Below are 16,565 nucleotides of genomic sequence, written 5' to 3'. Positions count from 1 at the left end.
CCCTCCTCCCTTTGTTCTTTGGCACACATTCCTTACAAAGCCCTCCAAAATAAGCCCTGGAAACGGAGAGTGGAAGCAGAACCAGGAAGTGAAGTGTATAAGGGTTTAGGACTCCACTGTGGGGGGGCGGGGGGTGTTATACATATTTCCAGTAGGTTGTAAACCTAGTGTTAACTAGACAGCACAGCTTTTATTTGGTGTTTCTGAAAATGAATCATCTCCCTTACTATTCACAAGAGGCAGTGATGCTGTGAGTGCAGGGCAGAGCTGAAGCCTTAACCGTGGAGTTCCAGCAGAGCCCAGGGCAATGGAATCAGCGTGGCTTGGCTTGGAATCTTGGCTCTGACACTCATTAGCTGGGTGAGTGACTCGGACAAGTTACTTCATCTGTGAGCCTCAGTTTCCTCATCTGTCCAATAGAATACTAATTCCCGGTTAAGATGATTCAATAAAAACATAAACATAAGGGTCCATTCTTGTCTGACTGTTTGTATCCCTTCCTACAAATTCATACGTTGAAGCTTAACCCCCTGTATGGCTATATTTCGGGATGGGGCCTTGAAGGAATTCATTAAGGTTGAATGAGGTCATGAGGGGTCTATCCTGATCGGACAGAATTAGTGTCCTTATAAGAAAAGACACCAGGGAGATTGAGCTCACTCTCTCTCTCTCCCTCTCCTTCCCTTCCCCCTATGTCCATGTGGAAGAAAGGCTTTGTGGGGACACAGCAAGAAGGCGGCTGTCTACAAGCCAAGAACAGGGCTCTCACCAGAGACCAACTATGCTGCACCCTAATCTCAGACTCCCAGCCTCCAGGACTGTGAGAAAATAAATGTCTGTTGTTTAAGTTACCCGGTCTGTGGTATTGTATCATGGCAGCCCAAGCTAATGTAGTGTCTAATAAGTAGGAGGGCCATAACTATTCTCTCTCTTGGCTACCTCCAGTTTCCCCTCGACTCCCAGGAGGAATAAGGAAGGCTGCCACTCCATCCCCCGGCTCAGAGGCCATTGGAAGGAGGATAATGAGGTCTGTGGTGAGCTGAAAAAGGTGCCCCAAATGATATCCACATCAAATCCTTGGAACTTATGAGTGTTACCTTATTTTTATGGCAAAAGACATGATTAAGCTAAGGATTTTGAGAAGAAGAGCTTCTCCTGAATTATCCAGGGGGCCCTAAAAGTCATCACAAGTGTCCTTATAAGAAAGAGTCAGAGGGATACAGAGAGGTGAAGACCTGCATTCACGGAGAGGAGAAGGAGACGTGAAGATGGGGGCAGAGCCTGAAGTGATGTGGCCACAAGCCCAGGAACATCTGCAGCCACCAGAAGCTGGAAGAGGCAAGGAACAGAGTCTCCGGGGGCAGGGGAGCCCTGCTAATGACTTGCTTTCAGATTTCTGGCCTCCGGAGCCATGAACAAATGCGTTTCTACTGTTTCAAGCTCCCCAGTTTGTGGTAATTATAGGACCAGCAGGAAACCAACACAGGTCTATTGGTTCTAGCTCCAACTCAGCCAGCCCCCTGCCTCTGTACTTCTCATCTCCTAGCCAAACCTGGACCTAGACCCCCAGGCACTCACTCACTAAGATCTAGAGTCTGATCCTGGGTAGGGTGGGACACCTAATACCCACAACATAAGCTGAGTCCTAACTGCCACATGCTCCTTGGCCCTGCCTGCCTCCATTAGACTGTAGTACCAGTTTCTTGCCCCATCAGACCCCAGAGGGAGTGGGAGGAGGTGGGCATGTCTGAAGGAGTCAAGTACTGGTTAGTGAGGGAGAGGGGATCTTGGGAAAATCAGGAGGCCTATACTCCCATTTTGCCTCTATATAAATTTGGGCAAGTTCGCTTTAGCTCTCCGGGCCACAGTTCTCTCACCTGTCAGATTCATGGATTGGAGTGCATGCTTTTTCTGGGCCTTTTTAGTTCCGATTGTGAATGAGCAAGGAAAGGGGTGGGAGGGTTTGGGAGAGAGGATGAAGATAATGCATGTTAAGCATAAGAATGTTCAGGGGTGCCTGGGTGGCTCAGTTAGTTGGGCATCTGACTTCAGCTCGGGTCATGACCTCCCGGTTTGTGAGTTCAAGCCCCGCATCAGGTGCTGTGCTGGCAGAGCACAGCCTGCTTCAGATCCTCTGTCCCCCTTTCTCTGCCCCTCCCCACCCCCACACACATACACACTCTTTCTCTCAAAAAGAAATAAACGTTTAAAAAAGCATTTAAAAAAAGAATGTTCAATCCTATAAATGGGATTTGCATTTCTTTCACAGATTGGGTGACAAGCAGTGTTAAGGTCACTCGAGGTTTAGGAGGAGGTAGGGCCTAGGGTTGGAGGTCTGTATGAGAGGTTTCATTGCATCACAGGACCCACCACGTCACACTCCTTTCAAGGGATCACTCTGTTCCCACTCCTAACGCCCAAATGGATACACTTGCACCATGGAATTTTGACCCCGTGGACAGAAACAACTGGAAGGAAGAAGGGGGACCTGACTAGAGGGCTGCCAGGCAACCAATGACATGGAGGGAAAAGTTGAGACAGGCCAAACCAGATCGTCACACTTTCGAACTTGAAGTGAGGAACACTGGGAAACATGGTAGGAAAATGGAGGCAAAGGAATTATGGTAGGGAGAAGTCCAGAGATCTGAACCTGTTTAAGCCAGTGGCTAAAAAAGGGAAAGGAAAGGAAATGAGTTAATAGCAGGCAGAATGAAGTGAAGCAAAGTTGGATAGTAATTGAGTTGTGGAGTTAGTGTTGAGATGTGAATGTAAAAGTCCATTTCCTACTTTTGCTGCTGGTGGTCCTCAAGGTTCCCAGTGTCAGAGGGTGAGATCAGAGACTCGAAATTAGTAAGAACTTGGTTTATTAAAAGTGTACTGCTGGAAAGAGAGAGCAGCATGCTCACCAACCGGGAATTGAGGATTATCACATCAGTTTATGAACACATCAAAATTATAGACTTCTAAGCTACTAACACTGAGTTTAGCAAGGTCACAGGATACAAAGCCAATGTTCTCAATTCAATCTAATTTCGATACACCAGCAATAAGCCACTGGAAACAAAGTTTTAAAATGTCTTTTATGGGTGCCTGGGTGGCTCAGTCGGTTAAGTGTCCAACTCTTGGTTTCAGCTCAGGTCACGATCTCACAGTTTCTTGAGTTCAAGCCCTGTGTCAGGCACTGTGCTGACAGCATGGATCCTGCTTGGGATTCTCTCTCTCCCTCTCTCTGCTCCTCCCCAACTCACACTGTCTCTGTCTCTCTCAAAATAAATAATTAAACTTAAAAAATTAAAATAAAACATCTTTTAAAATTGCATCAAGGGGTGTCTGGGTGGTTCAGTCGGTAGAGTGACTCTTGATCTCGAGGTTGTGAAATCAAGCCCCACACTGGGTATAGAGACACTTAAAAATAAAATCTTAGGGGCTCCTGGGAGGCTCAGTTGATTAAGCACCTAACTTTGGCTCAGGTCATGATCTCACAGTTTGTGAGTTTGAGCCCTGCTGTCAGTGCAGAGCCTGTTTTGTATCCTCTGTCTTTCTCTCTCTGCCCCTCCCCTGCTTGTGCTCTGTCTGTCTGTCTCTCTCTCTGTGTCTCTAAAAAATAAATAAATATTTAAAAAATTAAAATAAAGAAATAAACAAAATCTTAAAAATACATAAAACTAAAAAATAAAATTGCATCAAAAAATCAAATAGTGATACGTTTAACAGAATAAATGCAAGATGTATGTATTAGTTATCTACTGCTGTGTAACAAATTATCCCAAACTTAGTAGCTTAAAACAGGAAACATTTGCTACTGCAGTTTCCATGGATCAGGAATTCAAGAGCAGTTTACCTGCATGGCTCTGGCTCAGTGTCTCTCGTAGGTTGCAACCCAGATGTTGGCCAGAGCTGTGGTCATCTGAAGGCTTGATGTGGCTGTTAGCAGGAAACCTCTGTTGCTCATCACATGGAACTCTCCATAGGGCTGCTTACAACATACCGGATGGCTTCTCCCAGTGTGAATGATCTAAGAGAGAAAGGGCAATCCAATTGGAACACCACAGTGTTTTTTTATGACCTAGTCTCCAGAGCCCCACACTGTCACTTCTGCCTTATTGTATCATTTGAACAAGTCAAGCCATCACATCTAGCCCTTACTCAAGGGGAGAATTAGTCTCCAATTTTGAAACGGAGGTATATCAAATAATTTCTGAACATATTTTCAATTTTAATTTTTTATTTTTTTAAGTTTATTTATTTATTTTGAAAGAGAGTGCGCAAGAGTACAGGAGAGGGTCAGAGAGGAAGAGAGAATCCCAAGTAGGCTTCGCACTGTCAATGCAGAGCCCAATGCAGGGCTCAAACCGATGAACCGTGAGATCATGACCTGAGCTGAAGTCAAGAGTCGGACACTTAACTGACTGAGCCCCCCGGGCGCCCCTGAGCATATTTTTAAAACCACCACAACCAGTACATTGAAAACAACAAAATGCTGTGAATAAAACTTTGCAAAGATAAAGTATGTTTGTAGATGAGAATACCCGTATTGTATTGTATAGATCTTAGACTGATCTATAGATTCAATACAATCTCAATCAAAACACCAGCAAGATGTTTTTGTAGAAATTAACAAATTGATTCCAAAGTTACAAAAAATGTGAAGGTCTTAAGACAACCAAAACAATTTTGTAAAGTAAGAACAAAGTTTCAGTATTATGCTACCTGATTTCAAGACTTAATATAAAGCTACAGTAATCAAGACAGTGCAGTATTGATGTAAGGATAGACATAAAAATCAGTGGAATAAACAGAGAGTCCAGAAATAGACCTACAGTTAACGTAGTCAATCAATTTTTTATAAAGGGGCCAAGATAATTCAATGGGGGAAGGATAGATGGCCTTTTCAACAAATGGGTCTAAAACAATTAAGTATCTACATGCAACAAAATGAATCTCGACCATCACATCAAATGCAAGAATCAACTCAAAATATGTCATAGAAATTGTAAAAATTTATGCTATACACCTTCTAGAAGAGAATGTAGAAGAAAATAATTTTTTTGTTGGTTTAGGTCAGTGTTTCTTAACCTGGGAAAGGCTCCCTCCCCCCACCCCCGAAACATTTGGCAATGTCTGAAGGCATTTTTGGTTGTCACAACTGGAGGGGTGATGCTACTAAGTTAGTGGGTAAAGGGCAGGAAAGCTACTAAATATTCTGCGATACACAGACAGCCTCCCCCTACAAAGAATTATCTGACCCAGAATAACAATTGTACTGGAATTAAGAAACCCTGAGCTAAGCAAAAGTTTCTTAGATAGGACACAAAAGTCAGAAACCATAAAAGAAAATGAAAAACTTCTGCTCTTTAAAAGACATCATTAAAAAGGCAAAGGCAAGGCACAAATGGGTGAAAGCATTTGCAAAACACGTATCAGATAAGGGATTAGCCAGAATACACAGAGTTCTGACAACTCAAAGTAGGAAGGCAACCAACTATTTTAATAGAAAAAAGATTTGATTAGACACTTCACCAAAGAAGATACATAAACAGCCAAAACGCACATAAGGAGATACTCGTATCTTGACGTCATTAGTCATCAGAGAAACCCAAACTTAAATCACAATGAAATGCCACTCCACATCCACTAGAATGACTAAAAATAAAAAAATAAAATAGAAAAATTGACCATGCCAATGTTAACAAGGATGTGGACAACTATAACTCCCCTATAATGCTGGTGGGAATGAAAAATGGTCCAACTTTGGAAAACAGTCTGGCAGTTCCTTGTAAAATAAATATGCACTTATATTACACCCATGCCATCCCATTCCTACATGTTTGCCCAAGAGATATTTACCGAGAGATATTTATTGAGGGACATATAAGTGAATGCCCATGGCAACTCTGTTCAACATAGCCAAAAGCTGAAGAGAACCCAAATGCCAATTAGCTGGTAAATGGGTTAACCGTCTGTCGTATATCCACAGAATGGAATTTACTCAGCATACTACCGCTATTGTGATATATACACAATAATATGGATGAATCTCAAAATCATTATGCTGGCTGACGGAAGCCAGACACAAGAGAATGCATATTAGATGATTCCGTTTATAAGAAATCCTGGAAATTCGCAATTATGATGACAGAAAGCAGATCAGTAGTTGCCAGAGGCTGAGAGGAGGGGGAAGGGATTGACTTCAAAGGGTGCAGGGAACTTTTAGGGTGATAGAAATGCTTTCTATCTCAATACACATATCGAGGTATAGATACATGTATATCTATATATATGGGGGCTATGCAACTATACATTTGTCAATCATATTTTACACTAGAAACTGGAGAATTTTATTGCGTGTAATTTGTGTCTAAGTAAAACCTATTTTTTAAAAATACAGGCTTCTTTTTAGACACAAAGCCACCTCCAAGATTGGCCTTGTGGTCAGCAGTGTAGGAGGGGCCTCAGAGCACCAAGGTAGGAAAAATGAAATCTTAGGAAGTTTAGCCAAAGGGGAAAGGCACTGAGCACTTTCGTGAGCAAAATTTTTTAATTTGAAAGGAGTTCTAATATTATACATTTGAAAGGATTTACTATTTTTGTCCAGTATCATATATATGAGTTACAGTATTTGTCCGGTGGAGATTGCTACTAAAGATCTATAAAGGGGGCGCCTGGGTGGCTCAGTTGGTTAAGCATCTGACTTCGGCTCAGGTCATGATCTCATGGTTCATGAGTTTGAGTCCCGCTTTGGGTAAGCTTGAGCCCCAGGTGAGCCCCACTTCTCTCCCTCTCTCTCTTTCTGTCCCTTGCTCACTTGCGCCCTCTTTCTTTCAAAAAAAAAAAAAATCTATAAAGGGATCACAGTTTGTCCAGAGAGCAAATCATTTCAGGATCTCTGTTAGTGGAGAGGATTGATATTTAGACCCTGACATGAAGTTCTGCTGATTAGACAGAGGCTGCATCCCTCATCTTTAGGGACCTACCTCCATCTGGACCTCCTGAGGCCCAGCACTGTAGGATCTTTGTAAGAATATTCATGGGGCACCTGAGTGGTTCAGTCGCTTAAGCATCCGACTTCAGCTCAGGTCATGATCTTGCAGTTTGTGGGTCCGATCCCCACATCGGATTCTGCACTGCTGGTGTGGAGCCTGCTTGGGATTCTCTCTCTCTTTCTCCCTTTCTCTCTGCCCATTCCCCACTTGCACGCTCTCTCTCTCTCAAAATAAATAAATTAACTTAAAAAGTAAAAAGAATATTCCTGGGATTTCGCTTAGCACACCATACATACTCTCATACTAATGCCCCTTCGTCCTTTGTTTCTTGCCATTAAAAGCTCTTCGCTAGAAAAGGATCAGAGTTGTAGTTTATGACTAAGGATTGGGTTAAGATTATATTTAGGGTTCTGGTCATGGAAAACCTAACTCCTATTGCTCCTACAAGTGTATCTAACACATAGGGAGAGATTAGTATATGTTGTTCAAATAAATGGATGAATGAAAACTGGTTTAAACAGAAGGAATCTGTTAGTTGGCTTCCGGTGGCTCAAACATCAACGAGAATGGGGAAGGGGGTGCTCTCTATCTCTCTGCCCTGACCTCTGTCTGCAGTGCCATTCGAAAACTTCCCACCACCCACCACCAGTCTGCCAAGAGCCTCCTTGTGCCTCCCTGCAGTGTTCCATAAAAGGGGGGGGGGGGTGTCTCCTGGTAGCACCCATGGAGAAGAGAGGCCACTTCTCCTTCTCAGGAGTAACAGAAGAAATCTTGCTTTTCACTGGCTCTGATGTGCTTTGGGGCCAAACCTGGACAATGGCTGTGGATATATGGACTGGCTAAAACCAATCAGAACCTGTTGTTGGTGTGGGGAGTGAGCAACTTCCTGCAAAGAGGGAGAATGGGTGTTTGAACTGTCACAAGGATGTGTAGATTAGAGCTCCAAAAAGGCTCCAGCTTAGACTGAGCAGGAAAAAGGTTGAGTTGTGGTTTTTTAGACCCAGATAAGGAGGAAAAAGCATAACACTTTGTGTCCTGCATCCCACTTTTCAGGACTTTCCCTGAGAACCCAAAATCACCTACCTAAAAACTGTTTTTCTTGGTGTTCTTTGCTCAGAGGAGTATAAGACCACATGTAAATATGCAGGGTTGGGGGAGGGGGAACAAATGTTTATGCACATATTGAATTACGGTAGTAAAAACACTGTCTTCATATGGATAAAAATATGGAAAAACTAAATATTATGAGATGTGCTAGGATACTTAATGATATACAAGAGACGGAAAACAATTTAAATGTTTCGACGCTGTTCTCCACAAATATCACAATGTTTGCATAATCATAAGAACAAATCAAACAGAGTTTGGATTAGGTTAGGAGCAAATGCTGGGGCTGGGATTCAGTGAGATGACATTTCCTTGCAGAAGTGATTTAACCTCTCTGAGGTTCAGTTTCCTCAGATGTAAAACAGAGATCATAGTAACAGCGCCACCTCACAAGGCTGTTGTGAGGCTTAACCGAAAACTCCATTCATACATTTTTTAAGTGTTTATTTATTTATTTTGAGAGAGATAGTGTGAGTGGGGGAGGGGTAAAAAGAGAGGGAGACAGAGAATCCCAAGAAGGCTCCGTACCGTTAGTGCAGAGCCTGACATGGGGTTCGATCCCACAAACCATGAAATCATGACCTGAGCTGAAATCAAGAGCCATACGCTTAAACGACTGAGCCACCCAGGCGCCCCAAACTGCATATATTTAGTGGAAGTATTTAGGACACGGAGTTTGGTGCACAGCAACCTTTTGCTGTGCCCTGGTGGTTGGGAGGAAGACACAGTGACGGATGCTGTGTAAGGACCAGCCTGGCTATGACCGTGCATAACTAGCATCAGAGTTTTCAGACAGCTTTATTGAGGTATAACTGACGTACAAGAAACAGCACATGTTTAAATGATACAATCTGACAAGTTTTGACACATGTATACGCACTTGAAACTCTGGCCACCACCAAGATAATGCACATTATCTATCACCTCCGAAAGGTCTTCATCCCCTTGGTCATCCTCCTTGTCATCCCTCCGCTACCCTCCATCCCAGATAACCATGGGTCTGCTTTCTGTCAACACAGATTAGTTTGCATTTCCGAGAATTTCATAAAAATGGAATCACACGCATTATGTATGCTCTCTCTCTTTTCTGGCTTCTTTCATTCAACTGGCTTTGACATTTGTCCATGTTGCTGCATGCATTACTAGCTCATGCTTTTTCATTGCTGAGTAGCGCCCCATTGTATGGCTATATCACAATTTGTTTCTTTAGTCACCTGTCAGCGAGCATGTAGATCGTTTCCAGTCTTCGGCTATTACAAATAGAGCTGTTATGGCCTTTTGCCTACAAGTCTTTGGGTGAACATACTCTCTCCTCCATGTTGGGTAAATACCTACCAGTGGGACTGCTGGATTATAATGTAAGTGTATATATCTTTACAAGAAACTTCCTGGCGGTAAATGTGGCATTCCAACTGCACGCTTTGCGGGTGGAGCCATGCCCGAGCCCATCCTCACCAGAGCTTGGAGCCAGGGGCAGGTCAGACCCCATGCAGACTTCAGTTCCCCAGGATGGGGGCAGATGGTCATTGGACTCAAGATGAGTCTGAGGGGAGCCTCATCTGAAGACGGACGAAGCATGAGCAAGAAAGTAGCCCCAGGTGCCTCCGCAGCCCATCTTCACAGGTAGCCATAGAAGGGAAGTGGTTCATGACATAAAGGAACTGGAGGCAGGAGTCCTCTGCTCTTTGCCTCGTAGCCTCTTCCTTCAGGACCAGGGCTCTGACACCCTGCCTGGCTCCTGGGAACTCTTTTCCGGGGCTGGACTTTGCCCTGATTCCTGCATGCAGGCTGGAGTCCTGCTGTGGACCTCCCAAGTCTCTAGACCCAGACCCAGCTGCATCTGCTGACCTTGAGCCTACCCCAGCCCAAAGGCCAAGAGTTCCTAGAGCTCCTGCCTGCCTCAGCCTGTCTTTGACCTCAAGCCCTAAAAACGCCCAGTCGCCCTGATGGGGCCAGCTCTGCAGCCTGTCTGCCCCACGCTGACCTCGGTTCTTATGCCCAGAGGTGCTCACACCTGCTGAGCCACCCACCTGTCTTGCCCTAGTTAGGCCTTGGCTTCTCCCACCTGGACTATGTGTCATCCTCTCCTGGCTGCTCAGCCTGGCCTTTCCTGCTCCAGCCCATTCCCCCAAACCAGCTGCCACACGTTGTCATTCGAAGACACAAATCTGACCGTGTCCCTCCCCAGCTCACAATCCTCCAATGGCTCCCCATTGCCTATGGTGGAAAGTTCTAGTTCCTTAGCCCAGCATTCAAGGCCCTCCATGGACCACCCCTCTGACCTCTCCAGGCTCCACTCCCTCTGTCCCTTGAGCCTTCCTTGTGCTCTAGCCATTGCAAACCATCTTTCACTGCCTTGATGCTTGCTGTTCCCACCGTATGCTACACTCTCTTTAAGTTCCTGTTCCTTCACCAAGAATCAGCCTTCCTTTGGTTCCTCCCTGGGTTTTTGGCACCCTGAGCAAAACTCCATGGTGGCAATAGTCACATTGTATTACCGTTGTCCCATTGTTGTTTGTTTACCCACTCAGCTGGCAATTCCACGAGAGGCTCTCATCTGCCTATGGCTTCATCCTGTGTCTGGCACGTGGCACCTATATGTTGAATGAATGAGGGAAGAAATGAATGAATGGCAGAGTGAGTGAGTGGGACAGTGACATCGCAGCACCCACACTGGTGACAGCTTGGGTGGGGGTTGGAGCAGGGAAGGGATTGTGATGAACCAGAAGGACTGAATAAAGGCACTGAAGACGCAAGGAGATGGCTCTGGCGGGGGGCAAGGAAGTTGTTGCAACAAGGTTCTCCCCCCATCTCTCTGCGTGGGTCCATCCTGTACCCAGGCTGCGTGCTCTGAAATCCCCAGAATCCCTGTCATTTCCTCGTGTTTGTTATTTCTGCTACCCCTGTGAGGAAATGCTCCTTGACCCTGCCCTTGAGAAGAGTTGCTCAGGACTCACCGAAGGCTGTTGGCTTCTTTGTGGGCTGGGGGGTGAGGTGGAAGCTGCACAGCTCACCCCTCCCCTGGGCACCAGGACCTGCCTGGCAGAGGCACCATGGGGAGAGCCTGAGAGCTGGGCAGGCAAGGCCTGAGCCATTTGGGAGAGGAGGTGGGGCCTGTGGGAGAGAAGAATCAGGAAGCCACGGAGTCTGGAGGCTGGGCCACTGGGCGCTGCTGCTGTCTCTGTCTGAGCCCCCCGGGTGGGTTTCCTGTCCCAGTTCTCTTGTACTTAGCCACATTCCTGATGACGAAGCACACCATGCTCCGCCAGCTAAGGGAGCCAGGGCTGATGGAAAGTTCTGTAGGGGGAACGCAGAGTGTCTGCTTTATTCACCACTGTACCTCCAGGACCCAAAACCTCGCCTGGCACATGTGAGGGAGCTCAAGAACTGTGTCTGGTGAACGGACAGATGGATGGATGGACAGAGGGAAGGAAAGTTGTCCTGCTTGGGGCCAGGGGAGTAGCATCTCCGGGGTCTATCCCTGGTGGCAAATGTGGCCATCAGAATGTGGGACTCTCTTGGAGAGGGGGAGGGGGGTGAGGAGTCTAAGTCAGGGATTGCTTGTATTACCTCCCCACCTTCTCAAGATCTCTGCTCAGATCTTAGAGGTCTGGGATTGGTATTTCAGTGAGGCCTATCCCTGCTTAGAGATAGCCTCCTCCGCAGAGCAGGGGGTTCTCATACCTGGTTGGGCACCAGAATTTCCTAGGGAGCCTAGGTCCTACCTGACACCTACTACTCAGCATATTGCTGGGTGGAACCACAAAAATCTGTGTTTTTCTAAAGTATTCTGGGTGATTCTGCCACATGGACAACAGGCATAGGAACTAATGAAACGGCTCTGTGGTTCCCAGACACGCTCAGGCTCTCTCACCGCTGAGCCCTTCCTCAAATTCATCTCTCTACCTGCCCCCTCCTCTACCTGGGGAACTTCTGTACATCCTTTCACGCCCAGAAAACGCCACTTCCCCAGGAAGCCTTCCACACCCTTCTCCTACCCAGCCAGGCAGAACTTTTATCTCCTTCCTGTGAATTTCACAACACCTGTCACTCTGCTCGGTAATTATCTAATAATGGCTGCGCCAGTTTGCACCAGCAGCCTTGGTAAATCCTTCCAAACATCCTTGGAGGTAAATGATGATCATGATGATGATGACAGTGGAAGCAAAGGCTGATTAGGGGAAAAGCCTGCTTGAAGCCATTAAATCCTCACAACAGCCAGGTGAGGAGGTACTATTACTAGCAGGCCCATCATACAGATGAGGAAACTGAGACCCAGAGAGGCAAACGCCCTTGCCCTGGGTCACCCTGGAAGTGACAGAGCCGAGATCTACTCCCGGCACTGCTCCAGATCGCGCCAGATTGCACAGTCTTACCCACCACACTTCAGCCCTTTTACAAATAAGGACTGAGGCTCAGGGAAATATTGCCCCCAAACTCACCACTTTTTTTTTTTATATATATATATAATAATTTTTTTCCAAACTCCCCATTTCCATAAGTAGCACACACATTATTTACACCCAGGAGCCCTGATTCCCGAGCTCCACACTCCCACATGGCCCCTTTTTAAACATGTTGGTAAGGAATCCATAGGCCAAGCCCCATTCTAGGCTCCCTTTCTCATCCCATGATCCCCCCAGAGACCAGCCCTCTCCTCTTTCTGGCCTGGCCTGCCCTCTAAGCTCATTCCCATTCATCCTGCCCCACCTTGAGTTCCCTGGAAGGAACACCCAGCCCTGGCTGAGTCCACTTCAGCTGGCAGGCTGAAGTCCGTTCATTGCTGGCAAGTTTTTCTCCATTACTTCCCCATACAGCAATCTGGACTGAGTAGGCTGAGTCTGTAGAGGAAACAAGCCTCCTCCTCTCCCTGGGCCTCAGTTTCTCCATCTGTAAGGCAAACAGTGGTTACCTTCCAGGGCTGAGAAGAGGCTCTGGTGATCAGAAGACAAGATGCTTTGCAAATACTGGTGGTGGTCCAGCCCCGAGTACCTCACTCCAGTGAGCATGCAACTCAGCACTGTTGCCCTGGCAGGTCACCGACCTTCCCTGTGCCCCAGCACCCCATCCAATGAATGGGATCACAAGAAGACCTTTGCACAGAATCACCATGGGAATTGAACGCGGAAAGGCAGTAGGTACATATAAAGGGCGCCTAACACAGGCGTAATACCTCCCTAGGTAAATGGTAGCAGTTACTAAGTGAAGGGCCCTGCCTCCTTCTGAGGGAAGAGTGGAACAAAGTAGAATCATAGCTGTGAAGTCAAGCACCCTTTTGGAGAACTCCAGCAGTAAACTTGGCTCTCCGTGGTGGGTCCCCAGCCCAGTCATCCCACCCACTGAGAATGCTCTACTGGTCCAGCTGGGTGACAGCAGGGTTTTAAAATCACACTCATGTTTTCCAGTTCTGCTATTTATTAGCTGCACGATTGGGGGCAAGTTATTTCCCTTCTCTGGGCCTCATTTTGCCACATCTGTAAAGTGAGCAGGACACTCCCAACCTTTGAGGATCCCGTGAAAGTTACAGGTATCAGGCAAGAGAAAGAACATAATCCTTAAAGCTCTATTACCCCCACATTCTAGATGAAGATTCTAGATGAAGAAACTGAGGCTCAGAAAGGCTCCATTGCTTGCTGGCTCGAGTCCAGGACCCTTGCTACCACACAGGAAGGTGTCCCCCAGTTCATGAGTTTTTGAGGCCATGAGGAATGGCTCTGGCTGTTCAAGGCCAAGGACGCAGGGTCCCGCTTTATATGCCTCTCCTTACAACTCTCATTAGTCATAGCCAGCCAGGTCCAGACCTAACTATCAGGCCCTCCAGAGTGGGTCAGAGGGGAAAGAGCCAGACCCAAGATGGGTGTGGCAGCGTGGCAGGTGAGGCCATGTGCCCTGTGACTACCGGAAGACCCGCAGACACCAGACCGGAAAGCAGAGCACTTGTCCCTATCGACCGCACAGCGGGGACACAGTGACCTCATCTCCACTGTCAGGAGCTCAGCTGTCAGCACTGTGTTCCTTTTTACAGCCTGAGTCAGCGGACAGAAACACATTGCATCGCACTGGCTTTGTGTCCACTGATTTTAGACACAAAAGGGCCTAAAGGGCCACTTCTGAGTAAATGACAAGAACTCTCCTTAAGCCTCTGGGTGAGGCAACTTTTAATTTTCTCTCTTCTGAAGACGATGAGATACTATTTTTCACCGATCCAATGGACAAAGACAAAAAAGACAGACCACACCCAGTATTGGCAGAGGACTGTGAGAAGGGCAGGTCCCTTTACACTGGTAGAAGTGCAATGCATACCATGTTTTTGACGGGTGACTTGGCAACGCTTTAAAAATTCCTGTCCTTTGACCTCATAATCCCTCTCTTGAAAGGATTCATACCTAGTTCTTGGTACAAAGTTGATCTTCATAGAGTTGTTCACAACTGCCCTCAAATGAAAGCCACCTAAATATTTATCAATGGGAGATTGGTTAAACCAATGATAGTCTATCAGTCAACCATTAAAAGTCAAGCTGGGAAGAATATTCACTTACTGAGAAAGTGCTCCTTATAGATTAGACAACAAAGCAAATTATATTCAGAACAATTTGCATTGATACGAGCAGGCTTGATACGTTTCCCCACATTGGGGTTTGCCCACTTGGAATACTCCCTGTTAGCCCCAGACACAAGGTTGTAAGGAAGCCCAGGCTACTGGAGACAGAGGAGAGTGTGACACCACGTGCAGAGACCGGCCCGCACCAAGTATCCCGCTGAATGCACCTGCATGAGGAAATTCAGCTGCACCACAGGGAGCAGAATTGCTGAATCCACAAAATCAGGAGAAATCACATATCATTGCCGTTTAAAGCCACTCAGCTTGGAGTGGCTTAGATAGTGGAAGCACCCCAGTGTTTTCATTTCCTAGATTTTTGAAATGTATGTAGACCCGTAGAACAGAGCACCTGTGACTGAGCACCCAGCTCCCGTGTGTGCCACCTGACAGAAGAGCCTTGGCTGAGCCCAGTTATTGAGTATCTACCACTGGCCCATCACTGCGTGGCTTTCGCAAACACCATCATGCACGAGATGGTTAGTAAATATTTATGGAATAAGTGAATAAATGTCTTAGCACACACTGCAGCCCTGTGAAGTAAGAGCACCTTCATTATGACTCAACTGATATTCATTCTTTAGGGAAAAAAATCAGAAAAATGCAGATATTACAAAAGAAGAAAATAAAAATTACCCCTAAGTCTACTACTCGTCATTTCAATTAATATTTAGCCTACATTTGTGTATAGAGATTCATTTACATTACATATGATATTTACTTTTAAAAATGGCATAAACATGCTTGTTCTGTAACCTGTTTTGTTCATCCAAAAAAACCCTCTTGACTTTCTTTCCATGTCAATGACGGTATATGTCCATTAAACAACATTTTTTTAAAATTTTTTTTAACGTTTATTTATTTTTTTGAGACAGAGAGAGACAGAGCATGAACAGGGGAGGGGCAGAGAGAGAGGGAGACACAGAATCTGAAACGGGCTCCAGGCTCTGAGCTGTCAGCACAGCGCGGGGCTCGAACCCACGGACCATGAGATCATGACCTGAGCCGAAGTCGGACACTTAACTGACTGAGCCACCCAGGCGCCCCTAAACAACATTTTTAATGGGTGCACATATTTGCCTGTGTGCCTCCATCAGGAATCACACATCTTCCTCCGCCCCACCCCCACACAGAGGTGAGCCCTGCCAGCCTGGTATGTGCTCTATGACCCCATCACCTGACTATAGCCAATCGGACCCAAGATAAACATCTCACCCAAACTGGGCTGATATGCTTCTCTTGTCTACAAACTTAGAACCAGGACCAGGAGACAGGCAAATCAGCCTGAGGGTCGTTGAAATGGTCCCACGCATATTCTGGCATAATCTGCCTTGTGGAGACATGCCTGTCTGGGCAGAGAAAGAAGAATAAAGCAGGGATGAGCGACACAGACCATCCCTGTGGCAGCCTCCACGCTGATGGCACAGCTTTGTCAGCATCCAACTGCCTTTCTGCCCCTGGTTTGTGAGGCACCTCTGTATCCTTTAATAAATTCTCCTTTGTTGGCTGAAATTGGCTTAAATATATTGATACTTGCACCCAAAAAATCCTAACAATGATTACTCTAAGGGTATAAGAAAGATGGGACTCTCAGGCACAGAGAACCTCCCAGGCCTCTGGGAACCAGTGAAAAGAAGAACAAGCCAAGATAGAAGAATATCGCCCCAGCACCTGCTATAAGCAAGGCTCTACCAGCCACCTTCCAATACCAGGTACACAGGATGGAATGCAAGAAGCTGCCTGAGGGCAGGGCTCCACAGCTGAGCAGTCAAGACCCTCTCTTTATGCCATGGCCTGCACCTTCCAGCCTCAGCAGCAAACATCTATTGGGCACCTGCCATCTGCAGGTCACAGTGTTCAAGGCATAGATGCCCACA

At 46.3% G+C, this 16,565-nt stretch overlaps 1 long non-coding RNA gene across 1 annotated transcript; it reads right to left on the bottom strand.

The window, feature by feature from the left end:
• Nucleotides 1–3,847: 3,847 nt before the first annotated feature.
• On the bottom strand, nt 3,848–11,384 carry LOC122227612. Its single transcript, XR_006206148.1, has 3 exons — nt 11,048–11,384; nt 10,589–10,684; nt 3,848–4,015 (listed from the first exon to the last, which is right to left on the bottom strand). It is a non-coding gene; the product is annotated as an uncharacterized LOC122227612 (long non-coding RNA).
• Between the last annotated feature and the right edge of the window lie 5,181 nt (nt 11,385–16,565).

This window comes from Panthera leo, chromosome C1 (assembly GCF_018350215.1).
Source record: "Panthera leo isolate Ple1 chromosome C1, P.leo_Ple1_pat1.1, whole genome shotgun sequence".
Taxonomy (NCBI): Eukaryota; Metazoa; Chordata; class Mammalia; order Carnivora; family Felidae; genus Panthera; species Panthera leo.
This window is presented reverse-complemented; position numbering and strand designations above follow the sequence as displayed.